The sequence below is a fragment of the Sciurus vulgaris genome, assembly GCF_902686455.1.
Source record: "Sciurus vulgaris genome assembly, chromosome: 8".
Lineage (NCBI taxonomy): Eukaryota > Metazoa > Chordata > Mammalia > Rodentia > Sciuridae > Sciurus > Sciurus vulgaris.
Genome location: NC_136468.1, coordinates 116159585 through 116185661, shown reverse-complemented (window position 1 = coordinate 116185661; position 26077 = coordinate 116159585). Strand labels below are relative to the sequence as shown.

Genomic DNA, 26077 nt, shown 5'->3' with positions numbered 1-26077 from the left:
GCCTTGCAAACATTCACTTCCTCGATTTCTCTGAAGACTCTGCCCTGAGTGGGACCACAGCTGTCCCCACCTAGCCACCTAGCCACCACCATCTTGGATTCCTACCACCCCCACCCACCATGACGTACTCCGCACAGGAAACCAGATGGCAGGGTGTGCAGGCACTCTGCAAGCTCCACAGGGTCAGACCTGTTACCTCTGTGCCCTCTGCTCCTCCCGTGCTCCCCTCACACTGCCTCAGGGCCTTTGCACTGGCTGTTCCTGATGCCCAAATGATCCTTTCCCAGGGGTTCACAAGGCTAACTCCCTCCTCAGCTTTACACCGGAGTCAAATGTCACCTCCTCAGCCTTCTCTGATGCCTGCTGCAGATGAGCTCCTTCCTCCATGCCCCATACCTCCCACACTCCTCCCCACCTAACTTGGCCACAGCACATACACCTTCCAACGTTCTGTTTAATTCACTTGCCACCTTTCCAGTTCATCATGTCCTGTTACTGCAGTGTAACCCGCAAGGACAGAAATCTATGTGTTTAAGTCAGTAACACAGCCTAGAGAAGGCCTAGCACACACACTGCATGCAATCAATACCTGCTAAATGAATGAATTGCCCACACAGGAACCCTCACAGGAGCCTTAATCTCCTTTTGCACATGAGGATACTGAGACTCAGAGCAGTTCAGTATCTAACCCAAGACCACACAGCAAGGAGTACAGAACAGGGATCCAATCGGCTTCCTTCCCCAATACAAGGCTGCTCCGCACTTTAGTGAGGTAGATTGAGGCAAAAATGGCCTCAATCCTCTGCCCTCTGCTTTACTCGCACCCGTTGTGGACAGGACCATGTAGTATCTGCTGTGTGGCATCTGTGCCCACTCCTTGCTCTGATTTGCTTTGGCCAAGAGGATGAAGCAAAAGTGAAGTCATGCAAGCTGAAGCTCAGACTCCACCTTCTCCTGGGATGCTGTCCCCACCGTGGAGTGAGCCAAGCTGTTCCCAGCCACATGATGGCAGATGCATGGAAGAACCCATCTGGGTCTTGCCAAACCACAGCTTTCCTGTGGACAAAAAGAAGTGCTCGGTGCTGATTGCTGCTGAGGGATGGTTGTTATGCAGCACTGCTGGGGTAGTAGATAGCTGATGCACTCGGACCAGAACCCATCTTTCCTGGGGTGTCAGCGGTCTAACTGTGAGTGGGCAGTTCTTGCAATGGCACTTTCTGGTGGGCTTGGAGCTGAGGAGGTGCCCACATCTATGATGAGACAGAGGTGGGAGAGGCTCTGGTTACTCCATGGGCAGCTTGGAGCCTGGACAGAAGTTGCTGGACTCTCATTTGCCCAGCGACCTTTTACCCATGGCTTCTCACCTGTCAACTTGCCACATAGGTGCGTCCTCTTCTCAGGATCTGACCAGGGAGGGCAGGTTGGGTGGGGTAGATGGGAGGTGTGGCCTTCCTTCCTTAGTGGGACTCCCCTGAAGGCAGACACAGCAGGGCACTATTTGGGAGTGACCCCAAGAAGCAGACAAGCCAGCTGAGGGTGTGCTGCAGCCTGGGGCTCAACCCAGTGGGGGCCCTGGGAAGCCCGTGGGATGCACCCCAGCATCACCCCCATGGGATTCCGGGCTTTGGTTTCCAGCATTGTCTCTGGGGTGCTCTGAATGGGGGCCAGTGGAGGAGACGTATCTGGGTGGCAGAGGACCCCTGAGAGCCACACAGCCTCAGCTGACCTGGGGACCATTGAGTACTCGCTCTCTGTTCTTGAACAGCCCCGTCCCCCCTCCAGCCTGGCCCTTGGCCTGCTCTGGACACAGCAGGCCTCCCTGCCTTGGTCCTTTGTCCTTCTCTCCCCACAAGACCCAACTCCTATGTCAGCTCCTCTGTGAAGCTGCGCCTGCCTTCCAGGTAGCTGGTCACTCCTCTCCTGTGCCCAGTGGTCCTTTGCAGAGGCCTCTGTCGTGGTGACAAGGTCTATCCCCTGGGCACCTATGGTGGGCCAAGAACCAGGCCCAACAGTCGCTTACACGACCCACTTAATCGCACAGCACCCTTAAGTGTGGGCAGGAGGATGGGCTCCGTCCAGACAAGGGTCAGGTTCACGAGGCCAGAAAGTGCAGGAGGCAGGACCGAATGAGTCCTTGTCCTTGCTCTAGCTGAGACACAGACCCACCTGCGGCACCACACTCTGGGCCCAGTGTCTTCCTTGCCACTGGCAAAAATAGAGGCCACCCCCCTCGAGGGGCGACATCCTACTCTTCTTGAATAATGAGCTTCTAATTGCTCTCTAACAAAACTGAACCTCCACATGAAAATCAATTAGCAGAAGGCTTAGGCTACCTTTTGGGGGAGAGTAGTGTTGGGGGCTGTGCCATGTTGGCGGCGCTGGGATGGCACCTGATCGCATTGGCAGCGAGGAGGTTGATTGACATAAGCACACTCAGGTGATTTTATCGTCCACGCACACAATGTATGTGCATGTGTTCTCGAGCACTAATTGCCTGCTCGGAGTGTTTAGCCTAATCTTTTCTTAAGAGGCGTGGCCCTGCTCTCCGCCTCCTGGAGGTGATATAAGTGTAGGCGGAGCGAGACAGAGACACAGCAGCCATTAGCAGAAGAAAAGCAGGAGAAGAAGGACACACGCGCGACAGCAGCCATTAGCAGAAAAGTAGTAGAAGAAGACTCAAACACGAAAGCAGCTAGGAAACGCGTGACGGCAGCTAGTAGGGAAAAAACGGCACAGCAGCTAGCAGGCAGCGGCGAAAGGCAGATCGTGGAACGGAGAACTGAGACGCATCACTAGGGCACCTTGGATGGACTACCCTTAGTTCACAGGATGCAGGACTTTAAGGTGTAGCAAGCCTCTTCCTCTAAGCTCTAAGCAAAGCCTGTCTTTCAAAGTTTCTCTCTTAAGCAAAGTCTCTCTCTCTCTCCTCTCAAAGCAAGTAAACCTCATTTCCTCTATCCTCTATAAGTAAACAAGCAAGAAAGCAGTGCACTAAAGAGAAAGATAGAAGTGCCTCAGTTTCCACTCCACCACCCATAAGACCCGTGCAAGTTGTTGCTGCAGGCGGTGACATATATCCATGGATTTTGGAACCGCAAAGAGCCAGTGACAAGTGGTGGCCCGTCCGGGGAATGGGGAGCATGCGGGGAAGGAAAATTAGCAACAACCTTACAGAAAAAAAAGAGAAATCTGCACGGTGGGGATACTGAGGAACCTCACAGGAATAAGGCAAGGGAAAGTTCAAGATCCGCCTCCGGGAATAGATACAGCAGGGAAAGTAGGAACCTCGCAGAAGTCTGTGGCCAGAGCAGTTTAAGGGCGAGGGATAGTAAAAAGAAATAGTGTTGGTCAAAAACTAAAAGTCACAAAGGACATGACAGTGAAGTGCAAAAATGCGTGTGTTTGTGTTTAGAAATAAAACAAGTCAAGTAAAATAGTCAAGAAAAGTTAAAGTATACAGGAAGCTGAGTCAAAGAGGGCTCAGGTACAGGGTGCTGGGTAAAGCAACCCCCAGCAGAGCTGGGTCGAAGAGGGCCCAGGTACAGGGAACTGGGTAAAGCAACCCCCAGTGGAGAGGGCCCAAATACAGGGAGCTGGGTAAAGTAACCTCCAGTGGACTGGCCAGGTATTAAAATAATAAGATTTTGTGTGTTTGTCAAGAGTTCATGTCTTTGATCAGAATGGATGAAGGAGCTCCGGAATGTGTGTATCTTGTATTGTTTGTGTGTTTGTACTACTGTTAGTGTGGCCTTTGTACAGTGAAGGATAAATTCAGAAATATCATGAAATCAGTCTGAAGGGATAATTCAAAAGGAGGCATGAAAAATATATTACAAGAAGGAGAAGAAGTGCTGGGAGAGATTAAAAAGGAAGTTAGCTGGGGTAACCAAAAACAGGAAAGTTCTGGGGAGGAAGGAAACACTGGGGAAGAATTAGAAAATAAGGAAACCACTGTACAATCATATGTTCAAACTCTAACAGAAATAAGCCCAGGGTTTATAGAGGAAAAGTTGCTCAATGTGCCACAAGGGGATCTTCATAAATAGGATCTAATAGCAACAGAAAAGAACTGTTAAAGAAAACAAAGTGAGGAATAATTGTGTGGTAAACACTTGGAAAACAATTACTCAGAAAGTTTAAGAATAAAGGAAAAATGTAGGAGAAAGCTAAATCTAATACAAAGAACCCCAAGAAGGAACAACTAAGTGGTAGTGAAAACTTAAGAACAAGGGAAAAAGGTAGGAGAGAGCTGAATCTAATACAAAGAACTTAAAGAGACAGTTACAACTGATTGGAAAAAGCTATGCAGAGCAGTGTTATCTGGAGGACAATCTCTAGTTGGAGAGCTCAGTGGCAAGAAATAGCTGTTGATACTGCTTGCAGAAATGTAGTAGCAAGGTTTCCTGGTGGAAATGTTGGAATGCTAGTAGGAGAAGGCTAATGTTTCAATAGATACTCAAAATCAATATGATCCTGGAGTGTATGCACAGATACATACAGCAGCAGAGAGACAATGCCCTAACAAAAGAAAAGCCAAGAGATAACTATAGTAAAATCTGTTACACCTTGTGCCCCAGGCCTCTGCCCAAAGTGCAGAAAGGGAAAACATTGGGTTAACTCTGCCCAAAGTGCAAATTAGTTACTGTTGTTGAGGGCAAGATGTTACCAAATCATTTAAGAAACAAGGCACAGAACTCTTCAACTCAAGGCTCACAAAATGGAAGCAGTTGTCATAGCCCGTGTAGAGTTTGGGGAGTAACAGATCTTTTTGCTGATAGTGATTGCATCACTCGGGCAATTCCTAAACTGGGATTCGTTGGACCCATAGCCCCTCATAAGCTGATTTAGCCACACAGATGATTTTCATCTTTTTCTCAGTAAAGCAAGTTGCTTATTTTCATCCTGTGGAACTCACTTTCTAATCACTCATGTTGATACCTCACCTTTAAGGAGGGTTTATAAGTAAAGGGAAGTGCACTGACTAGAGGGTTAATGGAGTTAATATTGAAAAATGTAGAGAGGGTGAAACAATTGTTTTTTCAGCACAGTTTGGCACCAGATTTTGGGAATTTTAGGTTTTACACTAGTAGGTTTGGGTGTGCTTGTGTTAATTCTACCTTACATCTACAAATGCCTCAAAGCCAGTCAACAGGCTTGTGTCATCATGAAATAGGCCATGGCCACCCTTGAAGCAGAACAATCTCCCAGTATATGGCTTGGTGTGCTGGATCGGTAGTCAAAGATGGGTAAGATTCATGGGGCGCTCATACCAACCTAAGACAGGGTTCTGACGCCTGGAGGTCAGAATTCCGATGACGGGTAAGGATGTTGCTCTGCCGTGGACAACCTAAGACAGACACGATCCCTGCCAGCTTTCTTTTCATTGTATATAAAGAAGGGGGAATTGTTGGGGGCTGTGCCATGTTGGCGGCGCCAGGATGGCGCCTGATCACATCGGCAGCGAGGAGGTTAATTGACATAAGCACACTCAGGTGATTTTCTCGTCCACGCACACAATGTATGCACATGTGTTCTCGAGCACTAATTGCCTGCTTGGAGCGTCTTGCCTAATCTTTGCGTAAGAGGCGTGGCCCTGCTCTCCGCCTCCTGGAGCTGATGTAAGCATAGGCGGAGCGAGACAGACACAGCAGCCATTAGCAGCAGAAAAGCAGTAGCAGAAGACACGTGGCACGGCAGTAGCCAGAGAAGACACGCCATAGCAGCCATTAGCAAAAAAGCCAGAAGAAAGAACACAGCAGCGAGTAGGGGCAGTGGCGGAAGGCAGATCGCGGAATGGAGAACTGAGACACATCACTAGGGCACCTTGGGTGGACGTACCCTTAGTTCACAGGATGCAGGACTTTAAGGCGTAGCAAGTTTCTCTCTTAAGCAAAGTCTCTCTCTCTGATAAGCAAAGTCTCTTTCTCTCTGATAAGCAAAATCTCTCTCTCTCTCCTCTCAAAGCAAGTAAACCTCATTTCCTCTATCCTCTATAAACAAGCAAGAAAGCAGTGCACTAAGGAGAAAGATAGAAGTGCCTTAGTTTCCACTCCACCACCCATAAGACCCATGCAAGTTGTTGCTGCAGGCGGTGACAAATATCCACGGATTTTGGAACCGCAAAGAGCCAGCGACGGGTGGGCCTTTAGCTGGGTCTCCAGGGTCTCCAGCTGGTTAGGGACCAGGGGTGGCCCTGGCCACCACAGACTGCGTATGTGACTGTCACACTGCAGCACAGCCTCCTCCCGCAGGTTGACCCAGACCACCTGCCACAGCTTTCTCTTGGCATCAGTCAGGTAGGTCAGGATGCCGCCCAGGGCCTTGGCACTGGGCTGGGCCATGCTGTAGATGGGCATGTGGGGCACTAGCCGGAAGTTGGCCACATCCATCTCCCTGATTGTGCTGAGCGCGTCCAGAGATACGAGGTCGTCTACCTCCAGGGAGCCCTTGGCAAGGAAGTCCCTGGGAGCTGGATGCCCCGTGGAGCTCAGTGTCACAGGCAGGCGGTATAGCTCAGGGTGGGCACACAGCCAGCGGCTGAAACTGAGGGCAAAGGCCAGGGTGTTCTGCTTGTGGAGATAGTAGTTGAAGAGGACCAGGTAGAAGTATCGCTCCAGGCTCCACAGTGCCCTCTGCCAGGCCTCTTGCTGGCGACCGTTTCCCTGTGACCTGCTCTGGATGCCTTCCAGCTACCTCTGGCTTTCCAGGACCACTTCCTTCAGCTCTGCACAGGCGGTGATGACCCTGTCCACCTTCTCTACTGTTGGGGGCTGTGCCATGTTGGCGGCGCCGGGATGGCGCCTGATCACATCGGCAGCGAGGAGGTTAAAAGACATAAGCACACTCAGGTGATTTTCTCGTCCACGCACACAATGTTTGCACATGTGTTCTCGAGCACTAATTGCCTGCTTGGAGCATCTCGCCTAATCTTTGCGTAAGAGGCGTGGCCCTGCTCTCCGCCTCCTGGAGGTGATATAAGCGTAGGCAGAGTGAGACAGAGACACAGCAGCCATTAGAAGCAGCCAGAGGGAAAGACACGCGGCGCAGCAGTAGCCAGAGAAGAAGACACGCCACAGCAGCCATTAGACGCAGCCAGAGGGAAAAACACGGACAGCAGCCATTAGCAGCAGAAAAGCAGTAGCAGAAGACACGCGGCACGGCAGTAGCCAGAGAAGACACACCACAGCAGCCATTAGCAAAAAAGCCAGAAGAAAGAACACAGCAGAGAGTAGGGGCAGTGGCGGAAGGCAGATCGCGGAACGGAGAACTGAGACGCATCACTAGGGCACCTTAGGTGGACGTATGCAGGACCTTAAGGCACAGCAAGTTTCTTAAGCAAAGTCTCTCTCTCTGATAAGCGGGGTCTCTCTCTCTCCTTTAAACCTCATTTCCTCTATCCTCTATAAATGAACAAGCAAGAAACAGTCTGTCTCTCTCTCCTCTCAAAGCAAGTAAACCTCATTTCCTCTATCCTCTATAAACAAGCAAGAAAGCAGTGCACTAAAGAGAAAGATAGAAGTGCCTCAGTTTCCACTCCACCACCCATAAGACCCGTGCAAGTTGTTGCTGCAGGCGGTGACAAATATCCACGGATTTTGGAACCGCAAAGAACCAGCGACATCTACCACCTTCCTTTCCTGGGTCACGGTGCAGAGGAAGGTCTGGATCACCTGGAACTGCTCCATGGGCAGTGGCTTGGTCTGCAGAGGGACGGACTCTGGCTGAGAGATCATCCCATTGTGGTGAAACAGCACGAGGATGCCCAGGACCATGCCCAAGTTGGTCCTGCCCACGCCTGACTGGCAGCTGAAGGGGGGGGGCATGGGCATCTCGGAGCCGCAAGAGGCTGGTGGTCTCCCTGATGACTCTGACGAAGGCGTCCAGCTGGGCTTCCAAGGGGGCACCTTGTTCAGGTAGGGGTAGGCACTGGCACCTGTAGGTGGGCTATAGGAAGAGGGGCCGCCTGTACACCTCCTCAGTCACCTGTGTTGGTCCTCACCCTGGAGGGTCACGGCCTGGGGCTCCCACAGCAGCTCCTCCGTACTGTGGTACACGTGGTAAGCATTCTCACTCAGCTGGGCAAAGTCGTGGATCTCTTTCCGGATGGCCAGCTCCAACCGCTCTGCCAGGCTCAAAGGACCCAGGCCCTGGAGATTCTCATGGAGGTTCTGCTTGTCTCGAGGAGTGTAGGACACAAAGTCCTTGCTGGCACTGAAGAACAGCACGGGCTCCTCCCGCACACAGAAGATGACGCCTTCCTTGTGTCCATCCTTCTGAAGTTTCTGGAGGACCCGCCAGAATCCTGAGAGGCTGGGCTGCCCCATACCAAACACGGCGAGCCCACCGTGCCCCTGCCGGAAGTTGGGGGCCCCACAGCACTCCGAGGTGCCCACCTGGTCCATCTTCTCAGTGACATCCCGCACCAGGAAGTAGCGGCCCTGCACCAGGCAGTGCTCGGGGGTGATGTCGGAGAGCCGCCCCGCGCCTAATGGGCCTTGAGCAGCTCGTAGTGGACCTGGAACTCCTCCTTGCAGTTGTATGTGATCACCACAGGGGCCACCTTGTTGGGGATGATGGTCTTGGCCTTGCTGTTGTGCAAGCTCATGGTCTGGAAGGAGTGGATGCTGAGGAAATGCAGGCCGTCCATCGTGCCGCCACCCAGGAGGCCTTCCAAGGGGGCGCCTGCCGAGACCGCTGGGCTGTGCTGGCCGTGGTACCCATAGTCTGTCGGCAGCCTCGGGACCCGATACCTGACAGCCCGCGGCTCCAGGGGGCATCCGTGCTCCTGCGGCCGGCTCGCTGTGCCCAGATTGTGGGTGCCGAGTCAGGCAGCGGCGGGGCACACCCTGCGCGGGCTCCGGTTCGCTCCTCCCCACTTCCCCAGCCCATCCGTGGGCTGAGGAGGCTCCCGAGAGCAGGCCGGGGCGACCAGGTGAGGCCAGGAGGGTTAAGTCCACCGTCGCCAGCGGAGGAGCAGTGCACCAGGGCCAGTGCGCGAGGCGCGGCTTACAGCGCCTGTGTCTCCCACCAAATAAAAAAATTTAAAGAAAGAAAAGAAACTTTTTCTAGCCTCATGGAAACCAAACGCTCCTTCATTTGCGAGCAGGTGGTAAACAAAGTTTGTCCTGATTCCAGTGGACTGCTATGCTCTCAAGTTGTTCACCCCCAGGTTCCTGAGTTGGACGACCTAAAGATGGAACTTTAAGAGGTGGAGCTCAGTGGGAGGTCCTTAGGTCATTGGGTCGTGCCCTCAGAAGGTTCCTTAGGATCTCACCCTCTTACACACCCTCCTGCCATCCACCATGAGGTCCTCACCAGAGCCAAGCTGTTGCTGGCACCACCCCCTTGAATCTCCAGAACTGAAAGCTATACAAACCTCTTTCTTCATAAAATTAGCCTTTCCTGGGTATTTCATTACAGTAACAAAAAATGGACTAATACGGTGACCCATGAGCAAGTTGTCACCAGTGGACAGAAATGTGTCCTGCCTGGCCACTGAGAACACCAAGGAAACCCAGGCTCTCTCTGGGGCTGGTGCCCCTTGACCCTTCACCTCCACCCTCTACTCTTTCAGGTTGTAGGGTGCTCCACCCCATGTTGCACAGCCACCCCCCATCATTCTAGGCACCTGTGGTGAAAGCCAGAATATGGTTCTAGCGACTTGAGGGTGGTTGACATGTGAGTCTGCGGGAGGCCTTGCAGCAGCCCTGCTGAAAGGGACCCCGGTAACCTCCTCATAAGACACCTCCCTCTCTGAGTACGCCTGCAGAGGGAGCCGTGCTCCAGGTGGGATGGAGTTTGATGAACCGAGTCTGGAACCTATTGTTCTTTATCCCAATGTCACTGCAATCTGTCTGCAAAGCCTTTCCAGCAGGTGGGAAAGGTGGCCTGTCCAGGACGCGCAGGTTGAACACTGCTCCCTGCAACCATGACCCATGGGTGTTGAGTGGCAGGGACCTGATCACCATGCACCAGCTGTGGCCGGGCTCAGGCACCGCAGGATTGTGGACACCGACTTTGTGCACAAGTGCTGACATCCGCTGATGCCCTTGTGGCAGCCTGAAATGAGACTCTCTAGACGTCAAAACTTAGACAGCAAATTATTTCATTACTAGAGAGCCTTTCCTCCAGGGTCCTCTCCTTTCTCTCTTCCTCCCCCATCTCCCACCTTACCCCTGTCTCTGGGTGCTCACCTTACCCCATCACAGGGCCAGTTGTCCACGTTCCCTGTCTGACGCCAAATGTGGGGCCACACTGGGAACGGCTCTCCCACGTGATGCGGGGGCTGCAAGACTGCCGCTCCCCCACACCCAAATTACTAGATCATAGATATCAAAACAGAAGGCATCCCAGCACTAAGGGAATACCTGATCAATATTTTTAGATTCTAGAAGTAGAGAAAGCTTTCTAAGTGTGATGGACATAAATTCCTTAGAAATATAAGAATATGTCTTTATTTTTTGCCACTTCACCTGCATGTTGGGCAGGCTGGTGGGGCCTGGACTCCATCAGTCAGGGCTTGTATCTCAACTCCTGAGCCTTAAGTGGGGCGAGTGGAGGGGGTCTGGTCTGGATCGCTGGGTCCATGAGGTCACTCTGTCAGTATCACCCTCGTCCTCCAGCTCTGGGGGGTCCCTGTCTGTCCACCAGCCCCTCACTCCACCTGGTCTTCATGAGCAGGGCTGCGGGATTTGGTGAAAGTAAATGAAGGGCATGTGGTTGATTTAAGTCTTAGATAAACCATGCAAAGTAGGTGGTAGGCTACCAGATTCCAGGTCCTGGGATCCAGCGTCAGTGGAAACAAAAACGAGGCCAGAAAGAATTCAGACACAGACAAAGGCTTTCCTTGGGGGAAGGGGTTCTGCTAGAGAAAGAATGTCCATCTGGCTCTGGCTTCTTGGTATCTCTGCTGTCCACAGAGTCCCAGAAGGCTGAGCTGACTTCCCACCCTCCTGTCTCCAAGAGTCTTATCTGCATTATGCCCCTGGAGACTGGTCCACTTTTTAACTCCTACTTTTCTGGTATGTCTGTTAATCCTATAAAACTGAGAACTAGCTTGAGGTCTCATTCCCCCAAGAGATTCTACTCCCCTAATGTTAAGGGAACCCTGTTTTTTAAGTATGTCAACTATATACCAAATATGATCCCCCCCAGCACACACACACACACACACACACACACACACACACACACACTCAGATTTAACTGGGCTCCTTGAATTTCCTCTGACAGCCCTATTCCATTAGGATGGCTCTAAAAACCAAGTCACATACCCCTTCACTCAGCAGAGTCAAGAGAAGGTCAGGAGAGGACCCTACAAAGGAGTTCAGGCAAGGACTGATGGGAGGGCCCTTTCCTTTCCTTAGGGAGCCATCCTGCCTAGGCGCCATCTTGGGTCATAAACTCACATCTGAGCCACAGTCTCCAGGACATGTCCTGCCCCTTGGCTCAGACCTGGGCCCCTGCACAAATTGCTGGCCAGGGCTTGCTGGGCCCTGATTGGCTGAGACCCTGACCACCCTTGAGTCAGCTCTTTAAGTGAAACCAAGGGTGGACAGGGCTGCTTTCTCTAAAGACAGTATGACTCTGATCAGTCCCCTCAGGGCCTTGTCCTTGTAGCACATAGGCCACCAGCCCTCCAGGCCACTCCTACCTCTCAGCTTCACCTCTAGCCATCCACCCTCACACTGCCGGCTCTCTGTGCTCCTGGCTGGCTCACTCCAGTGGTGTTTTCTGACCCAGCTACCTGGGCTGCCTTTCCCACCCCCTGTCTTCTGTAGGACCAGCTCATCACTTCCCCCTATGCTCCCTTCTCTTACCTCACCACCCGAGCCTACCTTGATGTCACCCTGCGGGGGTTCTTGGCACGTTGTATGACCACACCCTCCAAGGATTCACCACGAAACCAATTTACAGAACTTAGACTGAGCCCTGGTGGTGGCAGAAGTGCTCTGATGAGGTCACCTCCCTCTGTCCCCTCCTCCCTCTCCTGCTCCTGGGCCCGGCAGATACAGAAGCTTGAGAAGAGCAGGCTGTGCTGGGCACCCAAGCCAGTCAGTTACCAGTTCCATTCATTCTGCGTCCAGAGAAATGTCTCTTTTTCCTTTCGTTTTTTTTCTTTTTTGCACTTCCATATTGTAATTTACAATAAACATTCTTAATATTCAAAATTCCTTGTTTCCGACTCATATTTTCATGTCTTGAAATTAATATGAACATCACAGTAGATGTAAAAATACACTTATCCAGGGACAGACTGTGTGCCATGGTCCTTGCTGCCTCTGCCTGTACAGATTTCACTTCCTGGGAAAGTCCCTCTTGTCTTACCACCTTGTTGGTGTACATCGTTAATAATAAAAAGTTCATTCTATGAATATGAGCTAAGGGGAAAAACTGGACATACACCTAAAAAATGAACTTGTAAGGATAGTAACACAGAAGTAGCAGGCTGCAAACCAAGTGTCTCTGAAATCCACTCCCTGCTCCTCATTGTAACCCCTGGCTGAAAGTGCTGCCTATCCCTGGTCTTCCAGTGTGGAGAACAGGTTGGAGCAGATAGGCACAGAAAAGACCTTAAATGGCCATTGCAGAACTGCAGCCAGAGACACAAAGAGAGTTTGTAATGCAAAGCCAGCGGGGCCATGGAATCAATCAGTGCATTCTTCTACACTGAGTACAAGTAGTGCTACAGGTAAATCTTTTTGCTTGCTTTGTTTTGCTTTTGGTACTGGGGATTGAACCCAGAGATACTTAACCACAGTACCATTAATCTGCTCAGGAGTCAGGTGACCTCATAGCTTAGTGACCTCTAAAAGGTCCCCCCTGATGTCCTGTTACAATGCCAATTAAATTTCAACATGGGTTCTGAAGGAACATGTAACCCCTCACATGTCTCTCACCTGGGGCAGCCCGGCAGCCTGACTCCCGCCCCCGCTCCGTGTGGTGGTCTTTCACAGGAGTCTGCAAGGGTCTACACTGCCTTCTATGTGTGCAGGAGATACAGGCAGGAGTACCCCTCCCTCTCCTCCTGGGCAGCTGCACCATGATCTGGACTTGCCTTGCCATCTCCAGCTGCCCCCACTATCCAGCCCTCCAAAGGCTGTCCTGACAGCAGGATGGGGGAGCAGCACGCTGCAGCCCCACACCTTGGCCCCTCCTTGCAGGCACCCCAGCCTCTAAGCACTACCAACGGGGAGCCCGACTTGTGCATGTGGCCTGGTGTGTGGGGGGTGGGGAGATGCTGCCTCTGCAGAAGAGCTCCTCCCCTTCCCCTCCTTCTGCTACAGTACCATAGGATAAAATCACAACATATCAAACAAGACATTTCCTATATTTTACTTAGTTTATCCTGTGAGAAGAATTCTATTTGTCTCCTCCTTCTGATGATGAGAAAGTTGAAATTTAGAAGCAATAAAGCATTCTATCCAAGACTGCACAATCAGAAGGGTTCATTCATCAGTAACAAAGAAACTTTGTGAACCTCAATGACTTATGGCAGTCCTGGGCAAAACGAGAGCTAAGAATTCTTCATGTTTCCCTTTATTATTTTTTTGGGAGTGCTGGGACTCTCACCCAGGCCCTTGCACATGCCAGCAAGCACTCTACCACAGAGCTTTGTGAAAAAAAAAAAAAAAAAAAATCAAAAGAGGAATATTTCAGGGGTAGGGTGCAGCTCAGTAGTAGAGAGCATGCTTGGCCTCAGCAAGACCCTGGCTTCAATCACACACAAACACATAAAAAGAAGAATGTTTTGCAGCACGGGCGAATTGCATATGTGATGTTCAAGTTTCAGTGTGGGAATAAAGCTTGACTGGACACACACCATCTGCTCATGTGTTGTCTGCGGCATCTGAGTTAGGGGCTGTGACAGAGACTTATGGCCCTTTACAGAAGTCTGCCAACCTCTGCCACGGTGTGTTCCTCTCATGGCAGCTTCTGAGGTGGCTGGTACCATCTTCAGGCTGCAGATGGGGTCAGGCTAGCTCCATATTCGTCCTTCTGGGACAGCGGCTGCCAGCAGCATCTTTTGGTGGAAGTGCAAGAGAGACAAGCAGAGGCATAGGACACCACTAGAGGCCAGCTCCACGTCACTTCCTCCCACCTGGCACATTCTCTGCCCACTCTGTAAAGTCACATGTCCAAGGCCAAGAATCTAACACTCTATTACCAGGAGGGAGTAAAGAGTTGGAAGCAAGGATCTCATTGGCTGCAGCTCGGGATCCAGGATATGAACAGGGCTGTTGGCCTCGGGAGTCTGTCATCTCTCCTGTGTCTGTCCTGAGCAAGCTGTCAAGTGCAAGAAGAAAATTACAGAAGAAGGCAGAAGATCCTCCCATCAGCTTCCCCACAAGGGCTCCTCCTGGTCCTGGGAGCATCCCAGCAGGTCATCACCTCCAGGCACCCATAAGCCCCAACCACAAGCAAAGCCCTGATGGCTTCTGAAGACCCTGGGCCACCTCAGCAAGTGCTTGCCAGTGCAGCGTCTCCTTCTGCAATGTCACTGTTAATAGTGGAAGGCAGAGGGGGACAGGAAGTTGAAGACTTCCCCAGCTTCTCCTTCCCATCACCAGCAGCTGTGGTGGGGCCAGCTTCTGCCAGGCTCTGAGGAAGTGGTGGGTCCGAAGCCCTTGCACATGAGCAGGAGAGCTGGAGAAACAGACCTTGACCATCACCCCTCTGCTAGCTTTCCACTCACGCTGGAAGACCCAGACCCACCACAGAGCCCGGCAGGGAAGCAGGAAGTTTCGCGGCAGTTGGAGCCGGGAAGTGCCTGTTGTGCTGACAGGGCAGGAAGCAGCAGCAGAGGGTGATGGATGCCACCCAGGCTCACAGCAGCACCTGGGCCTCCCTCCATGCCCAGCACTGCCGCTCCGTGGCATCAGGAAATGTGTCGCTTGCCAAGAAATCGACGGGAGGCAGAAAGGAGTGATAAGACACCACACACCCCTTGTTCTGAGGCTGCTGTACTTCAAGAAGACACAGAGGAGAGAAGAAATGTAGCAGATGAAGTAATAAGAGAAATGCAAATCAAAACTGCACTAAGATTCCATCTCATCCCAATTGGAATGGTGATTATCAAGAACACAAGCAACAATAGGTGTTGGCAAGGATGTGGGGAAAGAGGTACACTCATGCATTGCTGGTGGGACTGCAAATTAGTGCAGCCACTCTGGAAAGCAGTGTGGAGATTCCTCAGAAAGCTTGGAATGGAACCACCATTTGACCCAGCTATCCCACTCCTTGGCCTATACCCAAAGTACTTAAAATCAGCATACTACAGAGATACAGCCACATCAATGTTCATTGCTGCTCAATTCACCATAGCCAGATTGTAGAACCAACCTAGATGTCCTTCAATTGATGAATGGATAAAGAAACTGTGGTATATATATATATATATATATACAATGGAATATTACTCCACCATAAAGAATGATAAAATTATGGCATTTGCAGGCAAATGGATGAAATTAGAGAATATCATGCTAAGTGAGATAAGCCAATCTCAAAATCCAAAGGACGAATGATCTCGCTGATAAGCGGATGATGACATATAATGGGGGGCGGGAGGGGTTAGCATTAGGGTTAGGGTTAGGTTTAGGGTTAGGGTTAGGGGGCAAGAATGGAGGAAGGAAGGACTGTATAGAGGGAAAAGAGGGGTGGGTCGGGAGGGGGTAGGGGGAAAAAGGGCAGAATGAATCAAACAACATTGCCCTGTGTAAATTTATGATTACACGAATGGTATGCCTTTACTCCATGTACAGAGAATCAAAATGTATACCATTTGTTTACAATAAAAAATTAATTAATAGATTGAAAACTGAAAAAAAAAAAAAAAGAAATGTAGCAGATGATAGAGGACATGGTGTAGGGCTGGAGAGAATGTTCTCCTCAAGGTCCACTGAAAATCCAAGAAGCTATGGGACAGTCTGGGAATAACCACATCAGAAATACCATGTTTGATGACAGGTCTTGTGGCTTCAAGCCCCTACACATAGTGTCCTTCTGAATGATGCTCCAGAGAAAAGTCAAATTTTCCCCAGCAAATGCCTTTGCTTACTTAGATGGAGGAATAAAAACTACCGTTCATAGAGAATGTATTTGTGCTGGGCACAAAGTGTCTGTAGACACGATTTCACTTCACCCTCCTGTGGGGCAGGCATCTCTGGGTCCGTGCTGCCGAAACAGAGGTCAAGGCAGAAAGGTTTGGTGACTGATCCTAGCTCCAACTTCTAGACACAACAGGGGTGTGATATGTGCACATGGCTGTGAGATCCATTGTCTAGAAACATCTGAGCTCAGAGAACAGTCCAGGGTCCCCTAAAGGCTCCAAGGCATCTGATAAGGGGCAGTGTCTTGCACTCAGGGTTGCATCCACTAGTATACTGTGGATACCCTGAACTGATGATCCGTATGCAGGGCTGTGAGTGCAGACTTAGAGCCACTGCCCAGGAAGCAGGAACAGCTGTCTCACCAACTCTGCAAACTTGGGCTCTGCTAGATTCCAAGTCTTAGTAGCTGGGGGCAGGGGAGGCGGCAACTGTTCTCACCAGGACATCATGAGAGTTCTACTGAACTTGAAACTGCTTCAACTGCTGGTCATTTTGGACTCCTTATGCCAATGGAACTGTAGGCAAAGAAATGACAGGGGTCAGGGTCCCACATCCCTTCAAGGTCACGCCCACAGTGACCTGACTCCCTCCACCAGGCTCCGCCTCCAGACGTTTCCACTACCTCCCAACAGTGCTGTGGGCAGGTGCCAAGCCTTTCGCACAGCGGCCTTTGGGGGACCTTTGAGATCCAAACCAAAGCCAAAACCAATTAAAAAAAAGAAAAGGTGTAACAAACTAAAACAAGAAAAAAGATTTAAAAGATCGGGAATAGAAGAGGAAACTTGATTGCAGATGTAGTGGAGATTTTGAAATTACATATAAATATTATGAACAACTTTAAGTTGATGTATTTGAAAATTTAGATGAAATAATTTGCTAAACCAAGATAAATCATCATACTTAAAGATTTTTAAATATCTGAATAAAAGAATTAGTGCCAAAGAAATTGATCCAATTCATAAGTTTCCCTACCTCCCCATATATCCAGGAATAGACAATCCATATCTTTAAAAAACATAGTTGTAGAAAAAAAAGGAGGTGAGGGGAGAGGACAAGACTCCCCAATCTAATCTAAAACCAAACTCAGATAAAAGCAGTAGCAAGAAAAGCAAAGACCAGCTCACTTCTGAAGGGAGGTACATGATAACTCAATGACATAACAGCAAGTTTAACTCAGCAGAGAGAAAACTAAATTTATCACACTTCATCCCAGGAATGCAAAAAGAATACATCACGTCTTGATGTTATTTAGATCACAGAGCAGCTCTATGACTCTTACAGTGCCAGTCTGAAATGTTCCCCAAAGCCTGTGGGCCGAAGGCTTGGTCTCCAATGCAGCAGTGTCCAGAGGTGTGGTTCAGGGGAAGTGATCAGTCCTGAGGGCTCTGACATCATCGATCACTGGGTGGATCCATCGATGGGTCCAGAATGTGATGGTATTATTGCGGGGGTGGAAGCTGTCGGAGGGAGTAGTCCTGGGGGTGTGCCCTTGAGGACTGTGTCTTGTCCCCCTTCCTTCTCCCTCTTTCTCTACTTCCCAGCCTCCATGAGCAGACAGCCTTCCTTCTCCATCCCTTCCACCCTGATGCTCTGCCTGGACACCAGCCCAGCAGCCATGGAGCCAGCCCACCTTGGACTGGAACCTCTGAAGCCAGGAGCAAAGATAAAGCTTCCCTCTTTCAACTTGTTCTTTGTGGATATTTTGTCATGGTGACAAAAAACTGATTATCAAAATGACCATCTCAATAGTCACAGAAAACAACATTTAAGGAAACTTACAGTCTTCCTTGACTTAAAATACTCTTGGGCTGGGGACATACTTCAGTGACAGAGCACAAGGGTCGAGGTTCAATCCCAGCACCATGAAAAATAAATAAAGATACAAACAACAAATTGGAGTTAGAAAGGAACTTTCTTACACAATAAACAGGACACATTAAAAATCTACAATAAATATACTCAGTGGTAAAATTTTAGAAATGGTGGCATTAAAATCCTAAAGGACAGGGGCTGTGGTTCCGTGGCAGAGCATTGCCTAGCACATGTGAGGCACTGGGTTTGATCCCTAGCATCACATAAAAATAAATAATTAAAATAGTCATGCTGTCCATCTACAACTACAAAAAAAAAAAAAAAAAAAAAAAAGAATTTAAAAAATTCCTAAGTAAGACAAGGATACCCCGTTTCTTTTCAACACGTTACTGAACACATCGACCAATACAGTAAGACCAGAAAAAGACATGAGATGCATAGGAAATTCAGGAGACTCTACAAACTGTTAGAATTACTAGGAGTCCAGACACAGTAGTGCACACCTGTAATCAAACCACTCTGGAGGCTGAGACAAGAGCATCCCAAGTGCAACGCTAATCTGGGCAACTTAGTGAGATCCTGTCTCAAAATAAAAATAAAAAGGCCTGTGGCCAGGTGGGGTGGCACAGGCCTGACAGCCCAGCTATTTGGGAGGCAAAGACAGAATTAGAAGTTTGAGACCAGCCTCCACAATTTAGAGATCCTGTCTCAAAATAAAAATTTTAAAAGGCTAGGGATATAATTAGAGAGAGAAACAGAGCAAGTGAGCACCCCTGGGTTCAATCCACAGTACTGCAAAGAAGAATGATACCTCCATAGCAACAGTAATTAATGGAGCAAACACAAACATAGACGTCCCCAACTCATGATGGTTTGATAATGATTTTTTTTTTTTTTTTTTGGTACCAGGGATTGAACGGTGGGGTGCTTAACCACTGAGCCACATACCCAGCCCTTTTTTGTATTTTATTTAGAGGCAGGGTCTCACTGCACTAAATTTCTGAGGCTGGTTTTGAACTCATGATCCTCCTGCCTCAGCCTCCTGAGCTGCTGGAATTACAAGCCTGTGCCACCATGCCCAGCTGACTTGATGATTTTTGACTTCACAATGATCCAAAAGCAATGTGTGTTGATTAAAAGCCCTACTTCAAATTTTGAATTTTGCTCTTTTCTGGTCAGCAAGACACCGATTCTGGGCAGAGTCAGGGAGCTTAGCTTCCAGTCCACTGCCACTCACAAAGGTCAGTGCTGGTGCTCCACAGTGCCCTGAGTTGCTGAGCCTTGATGGGCACAAGGCCAGCTGCATGAAGCACATTTTAGACTATTTTCAACTTAGGATGGGTTATTAGGTTGTCATCCCACTGTAAGTCAATCTACAACAATAACTTAGAGCAAACGGAAACTTTACTTTAAAAAATAGGATTCCATTAAAAATGACGAAATATTTACTGTCGCACCCAGAGACCATACACCACACCCACAGGGAGAAGATGAACCTGCTTTCTGAGGGTAAAGAGATTCCTCATATTCACATACGAGCGGGGAGACTCCACATTAAATAGATGTCACTTTTCCACAAGTGAATGCAAGAAATCAATGCAATTTCAATCAAAACTCCAATGGAGCTTTTCATGAAGCCTGACAAGATGGTGACAAAATTCATAAGGACAAGCAAAAGACCAAAAATAACGGAACTGCTTTGAAGATGCTGAACGGTGAAGGTGTGGGGAGCAGCTGGGTTTTGGCGACTCACCTCCATGGGCTCCTGACCCCAGGCCTTGGTGGCACTGTTTAGGAGGGTTCTGCCAATGGACAGGCCTTGGTCCCTCTTTCACCCTAACAGGACACAGACCCCCTGAGCTGGTCACCGTTCTCACCGCCAAGTCATCCCTACCGACAGAAAAGACAGCGCTCCTTGAAATTGGAAAGGCAGTGGAGCTACTTCCCTGTGGAAAGAGAGTTCCAGAAGTCGCAGTTAACGTTCTCGGGAGGAAAGAGAAGACTAGCGGGAAGGGAAGAGAGAACAGCCAGCCACGTGGGAGGAGATGGGCCTCTGCACACAGGTGTGCAGGGTCGCCACCCCTGTGGTCAAACCCTGGGGATGAAAGAGGGAAGTCAAAAACTTAGGCCTGGGGTCTTTAATGCAGAGGTGGCTCCAGGGCCTTGTGTCGCTAAGAAAGCCACTGCGGGGCAATGACCAGAGGAAACTTCAGAAACCACCAACTAGCCTCTAACGGGACTTCACCCACCAGAAGCCACCAGCGAGCCAACTGGGCACTCCAAGGCCCACTCTAACCAATCAAATGGCTTCCTTTACTCACTTCCACAGATGTCCCCCATGCACTCCTGGGAGCCCTGGGCCATGTGCAGCATGGTCCTGCATGAATCCCTATTTGCTCCAATAAACTCTCAAATGTTGACTGCCTCAGTGTGTCTTTTAGCAGCGAGTCTGGGGCGGATGGCACTGAGCTGGTGTCTCTGCAGGCCCTCTGGGAATATTTACCGAGCGTCTCCTCTTTACAGGGCCCTGCCCTGGGTACAGAGGATGCGAACATTGTAAGACCTAAACAGCAGGGTCAAATGCAGTCCCCACAGCCCTGGGGAGGGACAGCAGGGGAGGCAGCGCAGTGGGAGGGCCCACGGCAGGGTGGAGGGTGCTGAGGGAGCCAGGAGGAAGGGGCACTCTAATCTCCCTTGGCAGCAGCCAAATGACCATTCTCAAAAATTGAAAGCATGACTCTCAGATACAAGACGAATACATGTAAATAGCTTTATTCATCTTGTGAATTAATGAGGAAGCCAATGAGATGTTAAGACCAGTGGGAAGGAGATGTCGAAAATCAGCCAACTGCACAGGCAATCAGGAAGGCTGGAACCTTTCATCCCTCCCATGTTCTTTGTGTGTGTATGTTGGGGACCAAACCCAGCGTCAGATTTTATTGAGAAAACAAGAAAAGGGGCTGGGTTGGGGCTCAGTGGTGGAGCGCTTGCCTCGCATGTATGAGGCACTGGGTTCTATCCTCAGCACCACATTAAAAAAATAAGTTAAATAAAGGTATTGTGTCCATCTACAACCAAAAATATTTTTAAAAAAGAGAACAAGAGGGCTAGGGATATAGCTCAGTTGGTAGAGTGCTTGCCTTGCAAGCACAAGGCCCTGAGTTCAATCCCCAGCACTGCAAAAAAAAAAAAAAAAAAAAAAAAAAAAAAACACCAAGAAAAGGTATATAAATATATATTTTAAAATCTCCTAAATTCTAACCTCGGGCATGCCACTTATGTTATTTTGGTATATTTCTTTGCAGTTTTTTAAAAAATATAAACTTTGCTTTTTTATTTTTGATCATACTATGTATTCAGACATATGGTTTTATATTGTTCTTTTCCTTGAGCAATATATTTATATATGCATGAATAACAAAAAAAGGAATAATTGAACAAATTTGTTAATAAAGCTAATCTGGTCAATGTCCTGCAGGGCAATCAAGTGTCACATTCAAAGTCACCTTTTCTGGAGGACAGAAACCATTGTAAGCTGAAGGCAGAGGTCCACATCTGTAATCTTAGCTCCTCAGGAGGCTTAGGCAAGTTTGAGGCCAGTCCAGCAACTTCCAATTGAAAAACGACCCAACTAAAAAAAAGAAAAAGGTAGCCTATTGTGTCTCTGTGGGAAGAGACCCTTTTGCATAGTCATAGACCAGAACTCTCCCATTACAGCTTAGCTCCTCCCCTAGCTGAGCTGCAAAGAGCCTCATAATAGACTATCAAAGGTACAGAACCCCAATAACAGGCAACCCCTGAAACACAGGCCCCCCATTGCGAGTCCGCCCAGAGTCTCTTTTGCCCATTCACAAATTTTGGTCAACTTCTCTTGATAGGGACTATCTCTGCTTGTTCATAGCTACACATCTTCTAGGGTGCCTCTAATCCTGCATGCTGGATCACCCAGGGTGCTTCCAAACATCCTGATTCCCAAGTTATACCCCAGACTCATAAAAATCACAATTTCCATGGGTAGTGTCTGGGAATTTAAAAATTCCCAGGTGATTCTGATGTCAAAGATGAGAACTGCTGCTCTGAGGGCATCTGTATGAATCTACTTTCTGTTGCCGTAACAGAATACCTGAGACCGGATACTTTATAAAGTTTCATTAGGCTCACAGTTCTAGGTGTTCAAGAGCATGGCACCAGCATGTGCTTGTCTCTGGTGAGGGCCTCATGGCCAATGGTGTCACAACGGCAGGAGCAGGTGTGAGAGTGGCAAGCAGGCATGCGTGGAAGAGAGAGTCATGGGAGATGCCAGGCTCCCTTCAGCGGGCGTTGCCCCTAGGGATCAATCACCTTCCACTAGGCTCCGCCTCTAAAAGTGCACTGCCTCTCAGCACTGCTGCAGGAGGACCAGGCTGTGGGAGTCAAACCCTGAGCTGCAGGCTGCCTGCCCCCATCTCCCTGCTCTTCCCTCTCTCATGTCTTGGTTGACTGGTACTCCAGCTTCCTGGGGCTCCTCAAATTTGCCTCCTAATTTGTAGAAGTGGCTAATTGGGGGTGGCTGGGACAACTCCCCTCCCAAAGCCCCCTCCTCCCTGGAGATGGCATCTTTTGAAAGGGTTTTGCTCCAGGACAGGGAAGGAGCCCACAGCTTGAGAGCAGTAAATGAGAGGAAATCTACATTTTCAGCAAATTGGATCCGGGTTGTCCTGCAGAGTGACAGGAATCACAGAGGCCTCTTAAAAACTCCTGGCAAAATAAATAGTAAGGAACAGCTGCCTCCTGAAGCTCCTCGGAATCAGGATGCGGGAAGGCTGCCCATAAATCCAGGCACCGGGGGTTCAGCCCCAAGCTGCATTTTTCTTCAGGAAGTGCAATGGACAGCGTCTGCTTTCCGCGGGGCCAGGTCAGGTCAGTCCCTGGAGAGCAGCGGTCACAATATCCTCCCAGCCCCCCGGCCCTATCCCAGAAGAGGAGCCTCAGGGAACCCAGCTGGATACCTGGAATGGGTCATTAAGGGAACTGGCCAGCGTTTCAGGCAACCAAAACCCTGAGCAAGCTAATGGACCCCAAGGTGAGGGGAACTGAGGGGAAGGAGGCCAGTGGGGTGGGGTCAGGATAGGAAGCTATGGCTGATTTGGAGTGTTGCCTCTGAAGGGACATGAAGGACATCACTGAGTCCAGCATATGGTGGGGCAGCCAGGGAGCTGGAAGCCTAAAACCTTCACTATTCCTTGTTTTCAGGGTGACCTCGAGCAGGTCGCTTAGCCTTTTGGCCTGCAATGAATGACAAGCAAGCTCAAGATCAGCTAACTCCCAGGGTGCTCTGAGGGTGAACGAGCGACTGCACAAGCTGTGACCTCCAGGCAGGCCCTCCCTCCCTTGCTTTGCATCAGAATTCAGGGCTTGCTGCCCCACTGAACCCTCAGCCTCTGAGGGAGGGAGGACACTCAGCCACTCGGGGCCACAGGGTTTGCCAGAGCCCTCTGTCCCCCCCAAACACTCCACTAACAGGGATAAAGAGCTCTCATGAAGACGAGCAGAGACCCCTCGCTGACCTCGCCTGAGTACTCCTGCTGCTCTGGGGGCTCCTCCTCCTCCTCACCATCATGACCAGTGCAAGAGGCGCCTCTGTCCCTGCATGTAATCGGAGCCAGGCTTACTCAGTATCAGAGGCAACCCTTTGGAAAGAAAGGCACTCTGGACACGCCTCCCGAGTCCAGCGGCCACCTGGCCTTGCTCTCCAGCCCCACAAACAGCAGAGCCCGGGAGGCGGCGGGCTCTGCGGAAGGGAGACGGGTGGGGTGTCTGGGGGCAGGGCTGAGCAGAACAGCCAGACAGGGGTGTCAGGGTGGGGAGGAGGCGAGGACACAGCGGGCAGTCAGAAGGACGGGCAGATGGGGCGGGGCTCCGGACGGCCTCAGGCACCACGTGCTGAAATAGAGGCTAGGGACAGCCTGCAGAGGGTGGGGGCGGGCTGCTGGGCTGGGAAAGGGCCCATGGATCCTTTCTCCGCACGCTTCTCCACGAGTTACTAACTCTTTGGGGCGAAATAGGACTTGCTGGTTTTTTTTTTTTTTTTTTTTTCCTAATGGAGTAGAAATGGGAAAGGAGGAGGAAAAGCCATCCTTTGGACTCTGTTCAGCAGGTGGCAGGGATCCATGCAGATGTGGGTCTGGTGGGCTTCTGATGGCATGTTTAGCACCTCCAAGAGCCACCACCAGGGGGCACAGACACAGAACAGACACCCGTCTTCACCTGCCCAGGACTGCCTTCCTGCTCCTGGAAGCGTCACCCTAGCTAAATAGGGACTGTCCCTCTCCAGCTTCAAGGGCAAGAAGTAGTTCCAGGTACTCAGGAGGCTGAGGACAGGAGTTCAAGGCCAGCCTGGGCCATATACTGAGACCTCATCTCAAAAACGCAAAAACCCAATAGTCTAGCAAAGGTCTCTCTCTGCTTGATGACGGCCCCGTTCCTTCTGGGAAGCTCACTGGTTGGAGTCTGGGGTTTAAGGAATGCACAGGTGGGAGACTCTTCTCTGGGAGGACCCCACCACTTTGTTCCTCTCCACCCCTGTCCCAGGAATCCCCAGCAAGACCAGAACCATGACCATCACCTCCCTTCCTGTCCCCAGTCACACATTCGAGGAGCGTCGTAGGGATGGGAGACGCTTGGCATCGGAATGCTTGGTCATCTGTTACGTGAACGACTTGCCTCTGCCAGCCCATGTTCTGGCTGCGTGTTCCTGGTTTTGCATGTAGTGCAGACATCTGGCCACATGCTGTCCCCACATGGGGACCATCATAGCAGTGGAGGTTTGTCCTGGACCTCTGTCTTATGGTATCTGCTTGCGTTCCTTTTTATGAACCTGCTCTTTGAACTGCGACTTCATGGTCCCCTGCCTGCCCCTGTCTTGTCCAACTCAACTCCTAGAGACTCTGTCCACCCACGGCCAGGAATAGAATTTCAGTCTCATGAGGTAAACCTTCAGTGGGTTTGTGGCAGTTGACCGGTAACCTGAAGGCAGAGCGAGGCAGCCCCCTGTGGACAGTTTGGGTGTTTAGTTTGGGTGACCCACTAAGGACCTCGGCACTGAGGTAGAATGTGGTGTGGAGCAGATCCCAGCTCCACACCAGCTGCTGTGTGACCTCGGCAGATCACTTGCATGTGCCTTGATTACTTAAGTAAGATGGGGTCGGTGATGGTGATGATAACTCTCCCAGGGGCTGAGGTGAGCAGGTTGTGTGACTCATTCTGGTGGGACACGGGCCTGCTCGCTGGGTTGTGTTTCCTGCTCTCAGAGCATGTCAGTTCTCTAGCTTTGAGTTTCTTGGCTGCAGTTAGGAAAGTCCTGGGGCCTTGACAGGTGCTGTCTTGAGCAGGAAGGTGCCCGCGTGCCGTCAAGGCAGGGAGCCGAGGTCTGGGCGCCTAAGCTGTGCTTTGAGACTTGACACCTACTGAAACAGCAGTCCCATTTTTAAAAATTTATTTTTATTGTAAACAAATGGGATACATGTTGTTTCTGTTTGTACATGGAGTAACAGCATACCATTTGCGTAATCATACATTTACACAGGGTAATGATGTTTGACTCATTCTGTTATTTTTTCCTTCCCCCCCTCCCACCCCTCCCACCCCTTCCACCCCTCTTTTCCCTCTATACAGTCCCTCCTTCCTCCATTCTTGCCCCCCTCCCACCCCTTCCACCCCTCTTTTCCCTCTATACAGTCCCTCCTTCCTCCATTCTTGCCCCCCTCCCACCCCTCATTATGTGTCATCATCCGCTTATCAGTGAGATCATTTGCCTTTTGGATTTTTGAGATTGGCTTATCTCACTTAGCATGATATTCTCCAATTTCATCCATTTGCCTGCAAATGCCATAATTTCATTATTCTTTATAGCTGAGTAATATTCCATTATATATATATATATATATATATATATATATATATATATATATATATATCACAGTTTCTTTATCCATTCATCAACTGAAGGACATCTAGGTTGGTTCCACAATCTGGCTATTGTGAATTGAGCAGCTATGAACATTGATGTGGCTGTATCTCTGTAGTATGCTGATTTTAAGTCCTTTGGGTATAGGCCAAGGAGTGGGATAGCTGGGTCAAATGGTGGGTCCATTCCAAGTTTTCTAAGGAATCTC

General features: G+C 49.9%; 1 long non-coding RNA gene and 1 pseudogene across 2 annotated transcripts in view; both read right to left on the bottom strand.

The window, feature by feature from the left end:
- Window positions 1–26077, bottom strand: part of LOC306668296 — a 547020-nt gene that overhangs the window by 137353 nt on the left and 383590 nt on the right. The gene's annotated exons all lie outside the window — the stretch shown is intronic.
- LOC306668885 (paladin-like) lies at window positions 1174–8896 on the bottom strand (annotated as a pseudogene). Its single transcript has 3 exons — window positions 7626–8896; window positions 6119–6761; window positions 1174–1250 (listed from the first exon to the last, which is right to left on the bottom strand). The product of its transcript is annotated as a paladin-like (transcript).